The 18,631-nt window shown below is 45.6% G+C and overlaps 1 protein-coding gene across 7 annotated transcripts in view; it reads left to right on the top strand.

The window, feature by feature from the left end:
* FRMD4A (FERM domain containing 4A) overlaps window positions 1-18,631 on the top strand; it is a 695,719-nt gene that overhangs the window by 511,303 nt on the left and 165,785 nt on the right. Inside the window, exon 1 of one of the 7 annotated variants that reach the window (XM_055296563.2) lies at window positions 16,658-16,709. The exons of the other annotated variants lie outside the window; for them this stretch is intronic. The gene's annotated coding sequence lies outside the window, so the exon portion shown is untranslated. Of the gene's footprint in view, window positions 1-16,657; window positions 16,710-18,631 lie in introns of those variants that run through there. 7 annotated transcript variants of the gene reach the window in all.

Raw genomic sequence — 18,631 nt, forward strand, 5'->3', positions numbered from 1 at the left:
GTACCTGCACTTGTATATTTATCACAGCACAATTCACAATAGTAAAGACATGGAATCCACTTAAGTGTCCATCAGTGGACATTTGGATAAAGAAAATGTGGTGGCCTGGTGCAGTGGCTCACGCCTGTAATCCCAGCACTTTGGGAGGCCAAGGTGGGTGGATCACCTGAGGTCAGAAGTTCAAGACCAGCCTGACCAACATGGAGAAACACTGTCTCTACTACAAATACAAAATTAGCCGGGTGTGGTGGCTAGTGCCTGTAATCCCACCTACTCAGGAGGCTGAGGCGGGAGAATCGCTTGAACCCAGGAGTCAGAGGTTGCAGTGAGCCGAGATGGTGCCATTGCACTCCAGCCTGGGCAACAAGAGTGAAACTCTGTCTCAAAAAAAAAAAAAAAAAAAAGAAAGAAAGAAAAAGAAAAGAAAAGAAAACATGGTATACATATACAATGGAATAGTATTCCGCCATGAAAAAGAATGAAATCATGTTTTTTGCAGCAACATGGATGGAACTGGAAGTCATTAAGTGAAATAGCTCAAAAACAAAAAGTCAAATACACATGTTCTCAGTTAAAGTGCACACGTGGACGTGGAATGTGGAATAATGGACATTGGTGACATGAAACTGTGGGAGGGGGTGAGGGATGAGAAATGACCTAATGGGTACAATGGATGCTATTTGGGTGATGGATTCACCAAAAGCCCAGACTTTGCCACTGCACAGTATACCCATGTAACAAAACTGCGCTTGTACCCCTTCAATGTATAGAAATAAGAAAAAAAGAGATGCGGACAATACTGTCCCTGCTTTCAAGATGTCGCCATCCTTGAAAAGGCATCGATTTAGGAAAAAAGATGGAAATGTGGTAGGACCGTGCCTCAGAAGAGGCCTGCTGGAGCTTGCAGCACTCTGAGAGTCCCGCCCGCCATGAGCTGCTGAGCAAGGCAGCTCTCTCTGCAGAGGGGCTACAGAGCGGGGTCTTGCATAAACGGTATTTGGGCAGTAGAGACAGGGGAGGGGCTTCGAGCCCAAGGGGCTCTGAGCAGCCAGGCAGCAGTTGAGCCCAGCATTAAAGAGCAGGGCTCCCAGAAGCAGGCAGGAGCAGAAGGGCCCCTTCTCCCTCTTCTTCTCTCACCCCTCCTGGCGTGTGGGCCTCACCCTCCAATCTCCTGGGGGTGTGCTTGGAGATCTAGCCCATTCCTTGCTTCCTGGCAGACTTACAGACTGTGCTGGAACCTCTAAACCCCTCTCTCAGATCCCGGGGCCCTTGGCTTAGCTCATCTGCTTTTGCTTTCTTGACTGTGCTTTTCTGAATATTCCTACCTCTTGTCTTACCAGTCTGCAGGAGGCTGTTTCGCTTTGCCTGAATTGAGACTGACTTCATATTTATTATGTGGTTTGGCTTCAGAATCAAGACAAAATGTCAGTGCCAAGCTGCCTAATGGCCGACATTAGCATGCGTTAAAAACCTAATAAAACATCGCCTCCAAAATTTCAAGCCAAATTCGCTTATGTAAATGTCTAAATCAGGTCTCACCCAGAATATCCTGTTGGGTTTATGAAGACGGGCTTGAAATCTGCCCCAGGCTGTGGGAACGGCGCAGATTGTGCTTGTGTGCTGGGCTTTGTTGGGGGCTAGACCATGAGACAGTTCATGCCAGCCACATTTCTGGTTTTCTCTGAAACTGCGTTGAAGCCATGATGCCTGATATCCCTTATGTGTACTTCTTGGAAAAGGCTAACCCGTTTCTTTTGTCTGCTAATGAAGCTTGTGTAACCTCGCGAGATCTCCCTCTACAGAGTCCAATTCTGTGCCAGCAGTAGAAATTCATTTGTCTCATAAATGCCCCACCCTCTTCAATGGACTTTGTCTTACTTAAGTTCCTAATCCCCCTATTCTGTGCTATTTTGAATTCCATAAACCTCCTCTAAACCTTTGGAAGTATGTAGAATATAGAATAAATTAATATTTTCAATCCAGGATGGAGGGTGTTACAGACTCAAGTTTTCTTTGGACCTGAGGACATGTGTCTGTTTTCATCCATTAATTACATGCCAGGAGGGAGGGGGCTGTGTGGCTTTTACATCCTTGCTCGCCTTGCTTTCATGAAAATGCTGTTTAGGAATAAATATTTTTCAGCCCAGAGTTGATCGTCCCTCTTTAGCCTCCTGGGAAAGCAGTGTCGGTACTGTACTTTTTCATTACTCTCCTAGTGCGGTAAGGGTGTCTTTTTAATTGTATCAAAAATGACATCATCAGCTGAGCAAAATGTATCTCTCTAACATGCACCTGCCAGTCATCCACAAGAGCCATGGGGAGGTAACGCTTTAGGGAGAGGATTCACAGGGGAGAGCACTTAGGGAACTTCCAAATTAAATGAAAAGCCAGTGCCATGTCTCTGGGCATATCGCTGGGGCTGGAGAGGGACTTCTTTTTCTTCCAGCCAATAAATGGAATTTTAACCCCAAAGAACCAATGGGCAGAGACAGGTGCAAGGAGGAGAAATCCTACAGTAAATGCAGCAGGTATTTCTGAGCAGGCACTGGGAGTGAGAAAGTGTGCTGTGTAGGGTAAGGCTGCTCAAATAAGTTTAATTCCAAGGGAAGTGGCCTGCGTCCTATTCCCCTCACCGTGTAGTGATGATTTATTCATGGTTCCCGAGATGAAGGATGACAGCTCACTCTGAAGGGTATTTAGATTCTGATCAGAGAAGGTCTTTGTCAAAGTGAGGAAGGGATAATTTTAATAGGGATGCAGTTACTGATTAAGGAGAAAGGGGGAACCCTCTTTTACTGAGCCCCTCTCATGTACCAGGTCCCTTGTGAATGATCATTTATTGAGTCCTCATGACAGCTTTGGGAGGTAGAGGTTATTGTTGCAATGTTCAAAGTGAGGCAGATGCTGATCAAGGTACACGTCGGGTAGAACTGGCTTTCAGAGCCCTGAAGGCCGATTACAAATTCACCACCCAGCTTCCATGAAAGAGACACTTAGGTTTTAGGAGAGTCACAGCACAGTTATCCCCTGGCATCCACAGGGCATTGGTTGCAGGACCCTGCTAAGATACCAAAATCATCGGATGCCCAAGACCCTTACATGCAGTAGTTCCTTCTTATCTGTGGTGTTACTTTCCACTTTTCAGTTATCCACAGTCTGAAATGATTCAATTCAAGATTCCAGAAATAAACCATCTGTAGGTTTTTAATTGGGTGCCATTCTGAGTAGCATGAGGAGATCTCATGCTGTCCTGCTCCACCCTGCCCAGGACAAGAATCATCCCTTTGTCTGGCGTTGCCACACTGTATAGACCAGTGATGCCCAAGCTTTTTGGCACAAGGGACCAGTTTCATGGAAGACAGCTTTTCCATGGACCAGGGTGGGGAGGGGCAAGCATGGTTTCAGGATGAAACTGTTCCACCTCACATCATCAGGCACTAGTTAGATTCTCATAAGGAGCATACAGCCTAGATCCCTCACATGCACAGTTCACAGTAGGGTTCGGGTTCCTGGGAGAATCTAACACTGCTGCTCGGGTGGTAATGCTCGCTTGCCCACTGCTGTGCAACCCGGTTTCTAACAGGCTACGGACCAGTACTGGTCTGCGGCCTGGGGATTGGGGACCCCTAGTGTTGACACTCCCCACCTTTAGTCAGTTAGTAGCCATCTCTGTGATCTGATCAACTGTCTCAGGATGGCAGCACTTGTGCTCAAGTCAACCTTACTTGATTTCATAATGGCCTCAAAATGCAAGTGTAGTGATGCTGGCATTTGTTAGAATTGTTGTATTTTATTATTGGTTATGGTTGTTAATCTCTTACTCTGCCTAATTTAAAAATTACACTTTATCATAGGTATGTATGTATAGGGAAAAAAACAGTATATATAGGGTTTGGTGTTACCCATGGTTTCAGGTATCTACTGGGAGTCTTGGAATGTATCCCCCAGGAATAAGGGGAAAATGACTGCAAAGTGTGATGTCATTTGCGTATAACCTAGACACGTCCTCCTGTATACTTGAAATCATCTCTTGATTACTCTTTTTTTTTTTTTTTTTTGAGACAGAGTCTCACTCTGTCGCCCAGGCTGGAGTGCAGTGGCACAATCTCGGCTCACTACAACCTCCGCCTCCCAGGTTCAAGCGATTCTCCTGCCTCAGCCTCCTGAGTAGCTTTGATTACAGGCATGCACCACCAGGCCCGGCTAATTTTTTTGTATTTTTAGTAGAGATGGGGTTTCCCCATTTTGGCCAGCCTGGTCTCAAACTCATGACCTCAAGTGTTCCGCACACCTCAGCCTCCCAAAGGGCTGGGATTACAGGTGTGAGCCACCGTACCTGGCCGTTACTCTTAATACTTAGTGTGATGTAATGCTAAATAGTTGTTATACTATATTGTTATGTTGTTTATTATTGGTGTATTGGTTTTTATTTTTATTTTTATTTATTTATTATTTTTTGTTTTGAGATAGAGTCTCGCTCTGTCACCCAGGCTGGAGTGTAGTGGCGCAATCTCAGCTCACTGCAACCTCCACCTCCCAGGTTCAAGCAATTCTCCTGCCTCAGCCTCCTGAGTAGCTGGGATTATGGGCGCGTGCCCCCATGCTCAGCTAATTTTTTTTTTTTTTTTGGTATCTTTAGTACAGATCGGGTTTCACCATGTTGGTCAGGCTGGTCTTGAACTCCTGACCTCATGAGTCACCCGCCTTGGTCTCCCTTAGTGCTGGGATTACAGGCGGAAGCCACCGCACCCGGCCTGGTTTTTTTGTTTTTAAGTGATTTTGATCCATGGTTGGTTGAATCTACAGGTGCAGAACCTGTGGATACGAAGGCTTGACTATACTATTATTTTTTCTGTAACTTAATCTTGGAAGTGATATATTATTATTTTTTAATCCCCTCTGAACTTGGCTCTCACCACCATCCTGCTAAAAGGCAAGCTTTTCCTTTCCAGTCTGATGGCAATAGAGACACAGTCTTTAAGCCACAGCCGAGGATAGCAGATGTCATACGAGCCACACCTTCCATCCATTATGCTGGAAAAGTAGCAAGTGGCTGGTCCCTGTGTTCTTGGTTGACAGACACTCTGCTCTTCCTTGAACATCGAGCAAATGGAATAATTCAGTGTGCAGTGTCATGAAGATATCCAGTTTGGGTTGGTCCTGGTGTCATTTGGCCCCATGGAAAGGTACCAATCTGCCAATGTGTCATTTGATCTTATAGAACATACCTCACCTCCCAGTGAGTGCACGGGCAGCTTTTTTCTGAAATAGTAATTTATTACTCACTGCAGGCAAGATGGGGTCATCACAGAGTCTGCAGGGCAGGCTTTCTTTTAACAACAACAACAACAAAATGGAAGTGGCAGACCAGATGGCCATGGAAGTTGGAGCTTGGAATCCCAAGATGTTGCTTCGTTTATCATCCCCATATTTGCTATAAATATCGCAGAATTTGGGCTGCAGACTTAGCAGTCCTATCTGGCAGAGGCAAGTTGAGCACTGCCTGTCTTTTTATGTTTTCTCCTCACCGAAACAGTTATCATTTCATTAATGCAGAGAGGCTTGCCAAGGGGAGCCACGCTGGCCTCACAGTCCTGGTGACATTGCCCTGAGCAGGCTGGAGTCTGGGGGTTGCTCTATTCATCAGGAGGCCTCCCTAATGAACACCTGCCCACCTCCCAGAGTCCCCCGGGGATCGTGAATAGAGCAGGCTCCCCAGCCGGCTGGCTGGCTTGCTAGCACTTTGCATTTCTAGAGGAGCAATCATTATGTACGCCTGTCAAAGCCTTCCCATTGGGCATCATTCAAATGCATGGATGAGAAAACCTCCCTCCCACACGGGTAGCAGTCCCAGCTTTTCAGAGAACACAGGGACCAGACTGCATCTCAGGAAAATATGGAAGAAACTATGTGGAAATAAGAAGACGACACCCAGGGAATAAAAGCATAAAGCGGAAGGAGAGGGACAAATGGAGAGACTAAAAGCATTGCTCCCAGGGAGACCTCACCCCTGGCTTAAATGGCAGAGTCACTTGGAGGGAGAGACAGAAGGAGGGGAGAGAGAAGGAGCTATTAAAGGGAGCTGTGACTTCGTTGGTTTGAGGAGGAGTTGGGTGAGGAAGAAGAGGGTACAGATGCAGGGTTTGGGAATAGGAACATGACATATCCTTTCCTGGGGACACAAGTATCTGTCACAGGCCCCTTCATGGCTGCCTGGAGGTGTGTGATCTGATTGAAACCCAGTGGCTCTCTGGCATCAGTGAGCATGCGACACCTGGTCCCATCTGGCTCTGTGCAGCACCGCAGTCTCTGCCTAGCAGATCTCTCCTTCAGACCAGCTCAAGAGGGTGTCCAGGTTCCATCCTGTCTCATGGTAGAACAACTGCATATGCCACCCTTTATTCTATCCCATTCTACCAATAGGAAACTTTCATTAGGCACCTACTGTGTGTCAGGGACTGTATTGGGGTGTAAGTCCACAAATGTCAATCAAATGTGATCCCTCCCTTCCAGGAACTTACTGTCTGGCAAAATTCGATTGCGTTTAGAAAAGGTGGCTTGGCTTTTGACTTCAGGAGAGGCTGTTACTTGCTAGATCTGAACCCCAGCATTTAAAAGCAAGCAAAGCTTTGTTTAGGAGATCTGTCGTACATTGTGGTTATTGTAGCTAATAACAATGTCTTAAATGCTTGAAAATTGCTAAGAGAGTAGTTTTGAAATGTTCTCACTACAAAAATCATGAGTATGACAGGTGATGGATATCTTTATTAGCTTGATGGGTCAGCCCACATGTGCATATACATGAAAACATCACGTTATACATCACAAATAGATACATACATATGTATCTATGTGTGTGTATGTATGTGTGTGTATCTTTTTTTTTTTTGAGATAGAGTCTTGCTCTATCACTCAGGCTGGAGTGCAGTGGTGCAATCTCAGCTCACTGCAACCTCTGCCTCCCAGGTTCAAGCGATTCTCTTGCCTCAGCCTTCCGGGTAGCTGGGACTACAGGTGCACACCACCATACCTGGCCAATTTCTTTGGGTTTCATCATGTTGGCAAGGCTGTCTCAAACTTCTGACCTCAGGTGATCCACCCGCCTCGGCCTCCCAAAGTGCTGGGATTACAGGCGTGAGCCACCGTGCCCAGCCAGATACTTATATATTTAAAATCAGCACAAGAAATATATTTCTTGTGTCAATTTTTTAAAAATTTAAGAATAAAAATAAATTGATGAATGGATTTAATTTAGTTGAATAAAAGGCAAGGCTTTGGAGTCAGCCCTGAACTGAAGCCCTCGCAGGCCCCACACCCATTGTGTCTTGGAATCTCGGACATACCACGTAACATTTCAGAACCTCAGTGTCCCATCTGCAGACCATTGCAGGGTTGCTTTGAAGATTGAATGAGATGATGTACGCAAAGCTTATAGTGCAGGCGCTGTGCAGAAGATGCTGGTGCTGGGAGAGGGGCCCCTGCAAGTCTAGACCCAAGCATTGTTTCCGTTTCTGTCAGTGACCACTTTTACCCCTTTCCTTAATGTACTTTTGTTTCTTTCCTTCCTGCTTCGGAGCTTCGAGATCTGCTCTGTCCCCTAAGTGTAACATTAGCAGGGGCAAAGGACGGAGGTGTGGCGGACACTTCGGGGCCACCTCACCTATGCTGGTAACCAAGGTGCCCACCCTCATCCTGAGCGGGTTTCTGGCCTCCTCTAGGCTTTCCTTTCTGCTGCTGTAATGAAGTGGGCTGGGCTGATGGTCTCTCTGGCTCTTCCTATAATCCTGGGTGACCCACGCCCACCTGTGTGCTGCGGTTCAGTTCTCTCACTGATTTGCTGTGTGAATTTGGCAAGTTGCTTCTCTGGCTGTATCTCAGTTCCCTCTATCACATGGGGGCAATCCTGGTGTCTACTTCAGATGTTTCTGGTTTCTAGGGCTGGCTGCATGAAGTCATGTGAAGTAGCAGCTGCAGGCGGGGACAGGTGGGCACTGTTGTTGGCAGCTTTGCTGTTCTGCTGCAGCGATGTGATGCCACTGTCACTCCTAGACGAGAGGTAAAGGATTTGTCTCATGTGCACGAATGGGTCCCGGTTCAGGCTGGGCAAGGACCTCTGGGTAGAGAGATGCCCCCTCTGGCAGGTGGGTCTCTGATCTTGGCTTTGGGGCCTCCCCTACCTGTTCTGGGTGCCTGAGAGCCAAGACAGTGCAACTCCATTGTTCTTCATACCTGTCTACCTACAGGAAGTAGCTTCCCTGTGTCCCCTGCCACAGAAGTCAGGGCTGTGCTGGAGAGGCAGGAAGGAAACCAGCCTTCGCAGCTAATCAGCAGGGCGACAGGGAGAGGAGTCGCCGCCCAGACCTGCTGGCCACACAGTGGACAGAGCTGCACACAGAGTCACCTCATGCTCCCCCCGCAGCGGCTTCCCTTCCCCGGGAATAATGAGCAGCCGCTGAGCCCTTGCTGGGCTCAGAGCCCCCATGGGGATGGAGAGGGACACACAGTGACAGCCCAGGCTTCAGACCCGGCAGCTTCCTCAGGCTTATTTATTCAAAGCTGCACTCCTTTCGCCGCTCTTTCCCTCTGGGTTTTCAGAAAAGCTAACCCCAGCCCCTCCTGTCCAGAGAGATGGGGGCAGATGGGCCACGTTTTACACTCACTCCCAGACAGCCCCTGTCTGCCATCCCACAGCTGCACCTACTCCTAAAGGGCAGGCAGCCACCCGTCCAGCAGGTCCAGGGGTCCCGGGCAGAGTGGGTGGGCAGGCAGTGCTGGGCACAGAGCGGCGGCTGTGGCTGTGCCATCTGGCCATGCATGTCCAAACCCTGGCAGCATAGTGGTCACTGGGGGCTCTGCGGTGACAAAGGAATTGTCAAAAACACCCTTGGTGAAGAGCAGGAGCTGAGAGGGTTGCTCTTCAGAGGAGACTGTGATTCCTCCCAAAGCACAGATAGGAGTCACTTGATGGTTACTGTTTGTTTGCTGTTTGATTTTTTTTTTTTTTTTTTTGAGATACAATTAACTCAGAAGTGGCAACTCTTTTGACTTAGAATCTGTGAGATGCCCCAAGGGAATAGGATAACAAGAAGAAGCTTAAGGGGCCTGCTTCACCATGGAGTGACCCAGGGTGGGCTGAGACCCAGGCCTGCCTGCCTTCCCTGCCCAGAGTGACACAGGGACAGTGGAGAGAGAACACCAATGTCAATGCAGGCTTCGCACTGAGATCACTCATGTCACAACCAACCAGTGCTGAATTCCCTTCAATTACAGGGAAACGAGGTCTTCAGGGTTTCCATCTGAGGGTGTATGAGTTTCCTGTGTCTGCTGTAACAAATAACCACAAACTTGATGGCTGGAAAATAACAGAAACTGACTCTCCCAAATTTCTGGAAGCAGCTGGAGGGGACAATCGCTTTCCCACCTCTTCCAGCTTCTAGTGACTGGGGTTCCTCGCCTGTGTCTTCATCACTCATCACTCAGGTCTCTGCCTCTGTCTTCTCTCCTGTATGTCTGTTTTAAAAAAAACCCTCTATATCTCTCTTATAAGGAGACAATATATCCCAGTACTTTGGGAGGCCAAGGCAGGTGGATCCCTTGAGCTCAGGAGTTCGAGACCAGCCTGGCCAACATGTTGAAACGTCATCTCTACTAAAACACAAAAAAATTAGCTGGGTGTGGTGGCACATGCCTATAATCCCAGCTACTTGGGTGGCTAAGGCATGAGAATCGCTTGAACCTGGGAGGTGGAGGTTGCAGTGAGCTGAGATCATGCCACTGCACTCCAGCCTGAGATCGTGCCACTGTACTCCAGCCTGCACTGCAGACCCCGTCTCAGAAAAAAAAAAAAAAAAAAGGAGACAACATAATGGCACTTAGAGCCCACCAGAATTAGTTCCTCCTCCCAAGAATCACGTCTTTTGTGATGAAAGGTAATACTCACAGGTTCCGGGGACTGGGATGGGTACATATGTTTTTGGGGACCACCATTCAGCCCACTGTAGAGTGTAACAATCATGTCACACGAAGTTTATCACAACACAAGAGCACACGTGCCAAGTGTGACTAAGGTGCCTGTGTTGAGGGCTGTAGAAATCCAGAGGAGGGAGAGAGCATCTGTAGGCAGGATGGTCAGGGAGGGCTTCATGGAGGAAGTGGGCTTTGAGCAGGATAAAATTTAAATGGGAAGGGGGAGGGGGAGAATGACATGTACAAAGATTTGGAAATAAAAATGAGATCGGTGTTTTCTTTAGTTCAATCAAGTAGATTGAACAGAAATGGATATTTTTGTAGGGAACTGGGCAAAAGTGAGGTTGGATAGGTAAACTGGGGCTGGGTTCAAAGGGTGGTCTTAAATACCGGGCTAGCATTTAGAACTTGATACTATATGGAGTGGGGATTTTGTTTTGTTTTGTTTGAGACAGAGTCTCACTCTGTCACCCAGGCTGGAGGGCAGTGGTGCGATCTCGGCTCACTGCAACCTCCATCTCCTAGGTTCAAGCAATTCTCGTGCCTCAGCCTCTCGAGTAGCTGGGATTACAGGCATGTGCTACCACGCCCAGCTAATTTTTTTGTATTTTTAGTACAGACAGGGTTTCACCATGTTGGCCAGGCTAGTCTCAAACTCCCGGCCTCAGGTGATCTGCCCGCCTCAGCCTCCCAAAGTGCTGGGATTATAGGTGTGAGCCACCGCACCTGGCCATACATTGAATATTTTAAATAATTTATGATTAGGATCTGAAATAATGAATACATGTAACATTCCATGCCAGGCATATTCTAAGTACTTCATATAGATCAGACTAATTTATTTAATTCTCAAAACAGCCCTGTGACCTGGGTATAGTCATTATCCTCATTTTATAGCTGAGAGGAAACTGAGGCACAGAGAGGTTTAGTAACTTACCTGAAATTATATAAGAAAGACAGGATATATTAACTGACTAGATTCAAGAGATCAGGAAGGATGCAGATGGTGTTTAAGTTTTTTCAAATGGGTGAATAACACTCTTGGGAAGGCAGGATTGTTTGTAGGAAAGGAAGAAGCTAAATTTAGTAATAACATAAAGAGCAAAAGCTGGGTGCATTGGGTCACACTTGTCATCCCAGCACTTTGGGAAGCCAAAGAAAAAGGGTCACTTGAGGCCAGGAGTTCAAGACCAGCCTGGGCAACATAGCAAGAATCCATCTTTACAAAAAAAATTTTTTTTAATTAGCCAGGCATGGTGGTACATGCCTATAATTCCCTGCCTACTCAGGAGGCTGAATCTGGAGGATCACTGAGGCCCAGGAGTTAGAGGCTGCAGTGAGATATGATGGCACCACTGCATTCCAGCCTGGGCAACAGAGTAAGTCTCTGTATCTAAAAATAATAATAATAACAACATAAATAATGTCTTAGGATAGGAACTTGTCTTATCCACGGTAGTTCATCACTGTACAGATGAGAAAACTGAGGCCCAGAGAGCTTGCATACTTTGTCTAAGATCATCTATCTGGATATACACATGTCAAGTTTAAGTTGGCAGCATAATATATAAGTGATGGTAAATACTAGGCCAGCGTTTAGAGCTTGATACTATATGGAGTCTACTGTGGAATATAGTATTCTGTGAGGAACTGGTGAGGTGCCTGGGTGCTACCTCATCCTTGAATTCCTTTCCCCAGAATTTACCTGAAGGGTTCGTGGAAGTCACCTGAAAGGATGTTGTCATGTGGGTGTGTGTATTAGTCTGTTCTCATGCTGCTTATAAAGACATACCTGAGACTGGGTAATTTATACAGGAAAGAGGTTTAGTGAACTCACAGTTCCACATGGCCTCATAATCATGGTGGAAGGCAAAGGAGAAGCAAAGGCACATCTTACATGGTGGCAGGCAAGAGAACTTGTGCAGGGGAGCTCCTGTTTATAAAACCATCAGATCTTGTGAGACTTATTCATTACCATGAGAACAGATGGGGGAACCACACCCATGATTCAGTTATCTCCACCTGGCCTCACCCTTGACACCTGGGGATTATTATAATTCAAGGTGAGATTTGGGTGGGGACACAGCCAAACCATATCAGTGTGCCTAGAGCACCTTACAGCCCTGCAACACGTTAAGTGCTGTTTTGATCATTCTAGTTGGTCGTGTCCCGCCTGGAAGAAGCAGGCCAGGAAGTAGTCAGGACCTGATCTGGAACCCTGTAATATGCTGGGAATGTGAACAGTTCCCACTGGAATCATCCAGTGTTCTCAAGAACTCAGAACTGGGTGCTGGAGCCCCAAAGCACTGACTGAGGGCTCCTCTCCTTTCTTCCCTAAGTCTTTAGAACCAGTGCTTTCCTTTCCTTGCTAAAGCACATGGCTGAATCCCAGGTTTCTAAGCCCAGTTGGTGTTGGAAAGACTGTCCTATTAGCTCTGTGAGTGGTGCCACTGAGAAGTATATGTTAAGGAGGAATGTTTGCAAGGAGATTTTGTCAGGTATCAGGAGAAATAAAAGCTTACAGGAACAATAGAAAAAGAATTTGAGATACAAAAAGAAAAAGAAAAGAGAGAAACTATTTGAGTGAGCAAAGTTAATTATGGGCTAAGAGAAAGTCAGTCTTAGATGTAATGACCTCTCAGGGCCAGGACGGCTGATGGCCCACAAGAGGCTAATTCTGACAAACCCAGGGAGCACAGGGCTGCCTTGCTCACGTGGCCTTTGGGCTCCTGCCCAGGTTGTCCAATAGAATGTGATTGGGCTACAAGCTGCCTTTCTGGCCTTGCTCCCAGTCCGATCCCTGCAAAGCTCCACAAATGTTTACAGCAACAGTAATTGGCAAATTATACTCAGCGGGATTCTGTAAACATCCTTTCAAAGCACATAAGAGCAGATTGCTTTCTGCTTGCCCAGCAACTTTCTCTAAAGGAGTTTAAGAAACTTTCAGAACAATGTAGTATATTAATCACTGTCACATCAGCGGGGGATATTGTCTTCATTTGCAAGATCAGGAAATCAACAGGCTGATGCCACAAATTGTTTTAAATCAACTGTACAGAAAATGAAAGACTCAGTGCCTGAATCAATCAGGACAGGCTAGGTTATGCTGCAATGACAAACAACCCCCAAAGTCTCTGTGACTTAAACAGTGAAACAATGACATGTATTTCTCACTCTCACTACATGCCCATCCATCAGCTCTCACTCTCATTGACAGAGCAGCCACCTTCTGGGCTGTTGCCAGTCACCATGACAGCAGAAAAAATGTGTGTGGCTTTAAAAGCAGCTAAGAGTCAGGAGTTGTAACCTCAACATCTTCTGGGATCTATTTTCTCCCTCTTCACAGCCTTTATTTCTCCATTTGTAAATTGCAAGTAATAAATGTAGGCTTTTCTTCCTGGAAATTGATACATATGGTCTATAATAACTGTTGTGTAAAGTAATGGGACTGACCTTTTAAATTTTTTAACAAAAGATACACATCCAGATAGGTACAATTGTTGAAAAAGTTTATTTGAAAGGATGAAGTTTGTTCCAGCCAGGCAGCTACTGCTCAGAGCCTTTTCCTTGACTTCCATTTATGAGTCACCAAGAAAACTTGTTTTCTTATTGTAATGTGACAGGCTAAATCAGAGAGACATATCACCATGGTAAGGCAAAAACTCCGTCTCCACAAGGCTTCCATGGTAATATCCATTACTCTGGTGAATTCTTCACTGTGTTAAGCCATCTCTTTATTCTGCAGACTCAGAAACCTGATTTTTCATTCTCAGGAGAAGACTCACATTAACCAAGTTCAAAGTACTGATGTATAAATCCATAATGTCAGTGCACTGGTTTCAAGTGAGTCATATAGCCCTCACTCAGCCAGAGCCCTTGAGGCATGATCCTTAGGCTCTCACCCTGGAAGCAGAGTCAACAGAGGTAGGGTGGCAGAGGGATTACACATGTGGGCTTTGAAACTATCAGACCTCCTTTCCCCCTTTTTCCTTTTTTTAATTGTGTCAAAATATATGTAATATCAAACTTACCATTTTAGCCATTTTTGTATGTGCAATTCAGTGGCATCAAATGCATACACAATGTTATGTAACAATCACTAATATTTCCAAAACTTTTTCATCATCCAGTACAGAAATGCTGTAACCATTAAGCAGTAACCACCCATCTGCCACCACCTCGGCCCGTGACAACCTCTATTCTATTGTCTCTATGAATTTGCCTGTTTAATTACCTCGTCTAAGTGCAATCATACAATATGTGTCCTTTTGTGTCTGGCTTCTTTCACTTAGCATAATGTCTTCAGGTTCTATCCACATCAGAATTTCATTCCTTTTTAGGGCTAAATAATATTCCATGCTGTGTATCTGAACCTTGTTTTGAATCCCAGCTTGGCTGTGAGACCCAGGACAACCTGCCTGGTATCTCTCAGTTTCAGAATCTTCTTTGGCAAAAGAATAATAATCTCTATTCTGGATAATAATGAGATCGTATATGAGGGACATATCCAGAATGTAGCTGTTCCTTGGGAGGCATGGAATTAGGAGAGTTCAACATAATATGATCAGCTAAAGTAACCCCAGGCCTCCATTTCTGCCACATAAAAGGCCTTACCACCCAGTAAGGGACTCAAATATTCAACACCTATTGGCAAAGATCACGTTTGCTTCCTGGGTTCATCTCCGTTCCCCAACTGCCCCTCCCACCCTGCCTCCACTCACCCCCTTCCATTCAGGCCCAACCATTCAATTGAGTGATGAATATATGTTCTAGATAAACTATGCCAGCACTGGGAATCATTCTTTCTCTTTCTGGGCAAACTTATGTATCTCTGATCAAATCTGCTGAGACGTAGGCTTTAAAGTTTAGCTCTCTTTTTTTTCCTTTTCTCTCTTTCTTTCTTTCTCTTGCTGTTTTTCTTTCTTTCTTTTTCTCTCTATCTCTCTCTCTTTTTCCAATTTTTTTTTTTTTTTGAAACAGGGTCTCACTCTGTCGCCCAGGCTGGAGTGCAGTGGCATGATCATAGCTCACTGCAGCCTCAATTTCCTGGACTCAAGTAATCCTCCTGTCTGAGCCTCCTGAATAGCTAGGACTAGTCCCAAGTGCATGCCATCATGCCTGGCTAATTTTTAAATTTTTTTTGTAGAGATGGGGTCTTGCTATATTGCCTCTGGGCTTAAAGGATCCTCCTGCCTCAGCCTCTGAAAGTGCTGGGATTATAGGCAAGAGCCACTGTGCCCAGCCTTAAAGTTAAAATCTCAAAAAGAACAAAATCTTATTTTTATTGTTTTCAAGTTTGGACCAGACCTCTCACCATAATCCCCAAGAACCCACAATAATTACTTGGTAGTCACACTTCATTTTATGAAACTGGGTTGACCAGGCATAATCACCCATTTCTCCTCCTTTATTTCTGTTCACTAGACTTGACTTTAAGTGACTTTTGGCATTTGAAAAAAAAATCAAATCCATCCTCGAGCACAAGAAGATTTATCACCAGTGAAAATGTGTTGACAAATCTGACACAAGCTTCAAGGGCAAACCCAAAAGATTATCAAAAATGTTTTAAGAAATGGCAAGCATCAGAGAAATACGGTGACTACTTTGAAAGGGGTAGCAATCATTTGGACAGGTAAATTATATCACAGACTGTCCCTAACCTATGATGGTCTGACTTATGATTTTTCTACTTTACACTGGTGCAAAAGCAATGCACTTTTAGTAGAAACTGTACTTCCAGTTTTGAATGTTGATCTTTTCCCAGGCTAGCAGTATGCGGTACAACACGCTCTGGCAGGGCTGCTCAGCCGTACAGTCACAAGAGTAAACAACTGATAGTCTACAATGTACTGAAGTCAATAAAGTACATGAGCCATTCAACACTCTATGATAAAACAGGCTTGACATTAGATGATTTTGCCCAACTGTAGGCCAGTGGCAGTGTTTAGAGCACCTTTAAGGTAGGCTAGGCTAAGCTGTGATGTTTGGTGGGTACAGTGTATTAAATGTATTTTCGATTTACAATATTTTCAACTTCCAGTGAGCTTACCACGATGTAGCCCCATCATAATTTGAGGAGCATCTGTACATTGCAATTTATTTACTTATTTATTTATTTATTTATTTATTTTTATTTTGAGACAGTCTCGCTCTGTTGCCAAGGCTGGAGTGCAGTGACGTGATCTCTACTCACTGCAACCTCCGCCTCCCAGGTTCAAGAGTTCTCCTGCCTCAGCCTCCCAAGTAGCTGGAATTACAGGCACATGCCACCACGCCCGGCTAATTGTTTTATTTTTAGTAGAGACAGGGTTTTGCCATGTTGGCCAGGCTGGTCTCAAACTCCTGACCTCCTGCAATCTGCCCACCTCGGCCTCCCAAAGTGCTGGGATTACAGGCGTGAGCCACGGAGCCCGGCCAGTACATTGCAATTTTAAAAGCAGCCACACTACCTCATAGTCACAAGTGATCCAGCATAGGCTTTGTTATTGGGCAGACGAATACTTCCTGGGGGTGGAGCTAGTGCTGGCCACAGCCCATGGCAAACACAGCATTTACCGGAAGATTCAAGAGCGCCCATCTTGCATTCTACTTCATAATTCATCAGCGACGTTCTGAGATGTGCCACATTTACTCCACTGCGTTCTCCCAGAGTAGACGTTCCACCAGGAGTGAAGGAGGGTCCGACTATCACCTTGAATTTCCTGTTGGTTACAGAGATTGCTTTTTCACTTTTTCAAAATTCAGTATGAATGGAAGTATAGACTATGAGGTGGTATTGATTTATCACGTTGGATTCTCCTGTCGATTCCTGTCTGCTGGGGAGGAAGCTTCAAACCCTCTCTTTCAGTTTAAGTGGTTTTCATCGTGAATTGATGGTCATCTAGGCCCTGAGGCTGCCACCCAGGAGCCTAGAAGTGAGACAGAAAAGGGTGGAGCATCTTCTTTGGCTTTTTAAACTTAGCGCTAGCTCCTACTCCGTGTCCCTGATAAAAGTCTAAGGTCCTTATGGGCCTGTGCTGTGCCTTGCTTATTTTTCTGTCTCCTACAGAATGTGGGCAGTGCCCTGTACATAGTAGGCATTCAATAAATAAATGTCTGTTGTATTAAACAGTCATTTCAAGATCAGGGTGCCAGCATAGTTAGCTCCAGGTGAGGGCCACCTTCTCACTTTGGCCCCACATGGCAGAGAGAGGAAGCAGGCTCTCTGGTGTCTCCTCTTATAAGGACACGAATCCCATCTTGGGGGCCCCACCCTCATAAACCGATTTAAACCTAATTGTCTCTCAAAGGTCCCATTTCCAAATACCACTGGATGTCAGAGCTTCAACACATGCATTTTGGGGAGATATAATTCAGTCCATAGCAGTACCCAAAAAGTGAAATAAGAAACCAACTGTTGGCCAGGTGCAGTGGCGCACACCTGTAATCCCAACACTGAGAGGCCGAGGCAGGCAGATCACGAGGTCAAGAGATTGAGACCATCCTGGCCAACACAGTGAAACCCTGTGTCTACTAAAAATACAAAAATTAGCTGGGCATGGTGGCGCACGCCTGTAGTCCCAGCTACTTGGGAGGCTGAGGCAAGAGAATCACTTGAACCCAGGAGGCAGCGGTTGCAATGAGCCAAGATTGCGCTACTGCACTCCAGCCTGGTAACAGAGCGAGACTCCATCTCAAAAAAAAAAAAAAAACCAACAGATAATGAAATAACTTTCCTAATATATGGTGAGTGTGCTTGGAATGGAGTAATTTTCATAAAGGCAATGTATTTTCAAATGCATGACCTGGAAGCTAGTTTAGAAATAACTTTTTCTCTTCTGGCCCTGTATCCCCATCAGACAGCCTTTCCCTCCCTCCCCCACTTCAGTGCCTGGTGTTCTGTGGTCATTTCAGTAGTAACAGACCAAGGTGAATAACATGTTAACAATAGAAACATCTACCATGACTTTATGCCTAACGCTCTGGTTGCTTCTTTAGACTGGCAAATATCTTTCTTTCTTTTTTTTTTTTTTTTTTGAGGCAGAGTGTCACTCTGTCACCCAGGCTGGAGTGCAGTGGCGTGATCTTGGCTCACTGCGACCTCTGCCTCGCAGGTTCAAGCGATTCTCCTTCCTCAGCCTCCCAAGTAGCTGGGCTTACTAAAAATACAAAAATTAGCCAGGTGTGGTGGTGCACGTCTGTAATCACAGCACTTTGGGAGGCTGAGGCAGGTGGATCACCTGAAGCCAGGAGTTAGAGACCAGCCTGGCCAACATGGTGAAACCCCATCTTTCCTAAAAATACAAAAAAAAAAAAAAAATTAGCCGTGCGTGGTGGCATATGCCTGTAATCCCAGAGGCTGAGGCATGAGAATCGCTTGAACCCGGGAGGCAGAGGTTGCAGTGAGCGAAGATCATGCCACTGCACTCCAGCCTGGATGACAGAGCGAGACTCCATCTCAATTAAAAAAAAAAAAAAAAAAAAAAACCCTTCTAGGAAACAAAACAGAAGGTCTCTATCTGTTGATGACCCTTGACTTGGCTGTGTGCTCATCAGTGTCATTGTCTATTTGTTTGGGTTTATAAAAATAATTTGCTTCAAAATACTTGAGCTTTGTGACATTTCATTGAAAAAATTATGGAAACCTGAGATTGCATATTTTAGGGAAAGCAGTCTCTCATCACTT

The sequence above is a fragment of the Symphalangus syndactylus genome, chromosome 10, assembly GCF_028878055.3.
Source record: "Symphalangus syndactylus isolate Jambi chromosome 10, NHGRI_mSymSyn1-v2.1_pri, whole genome shotgun sequence".
Taxonomy (NCBI): Eukaryota; Metazoa; Chordata; class Mammalia; order Primates; family Hylobatidae; genus Symphalangus; species Symphalangus syndactylus.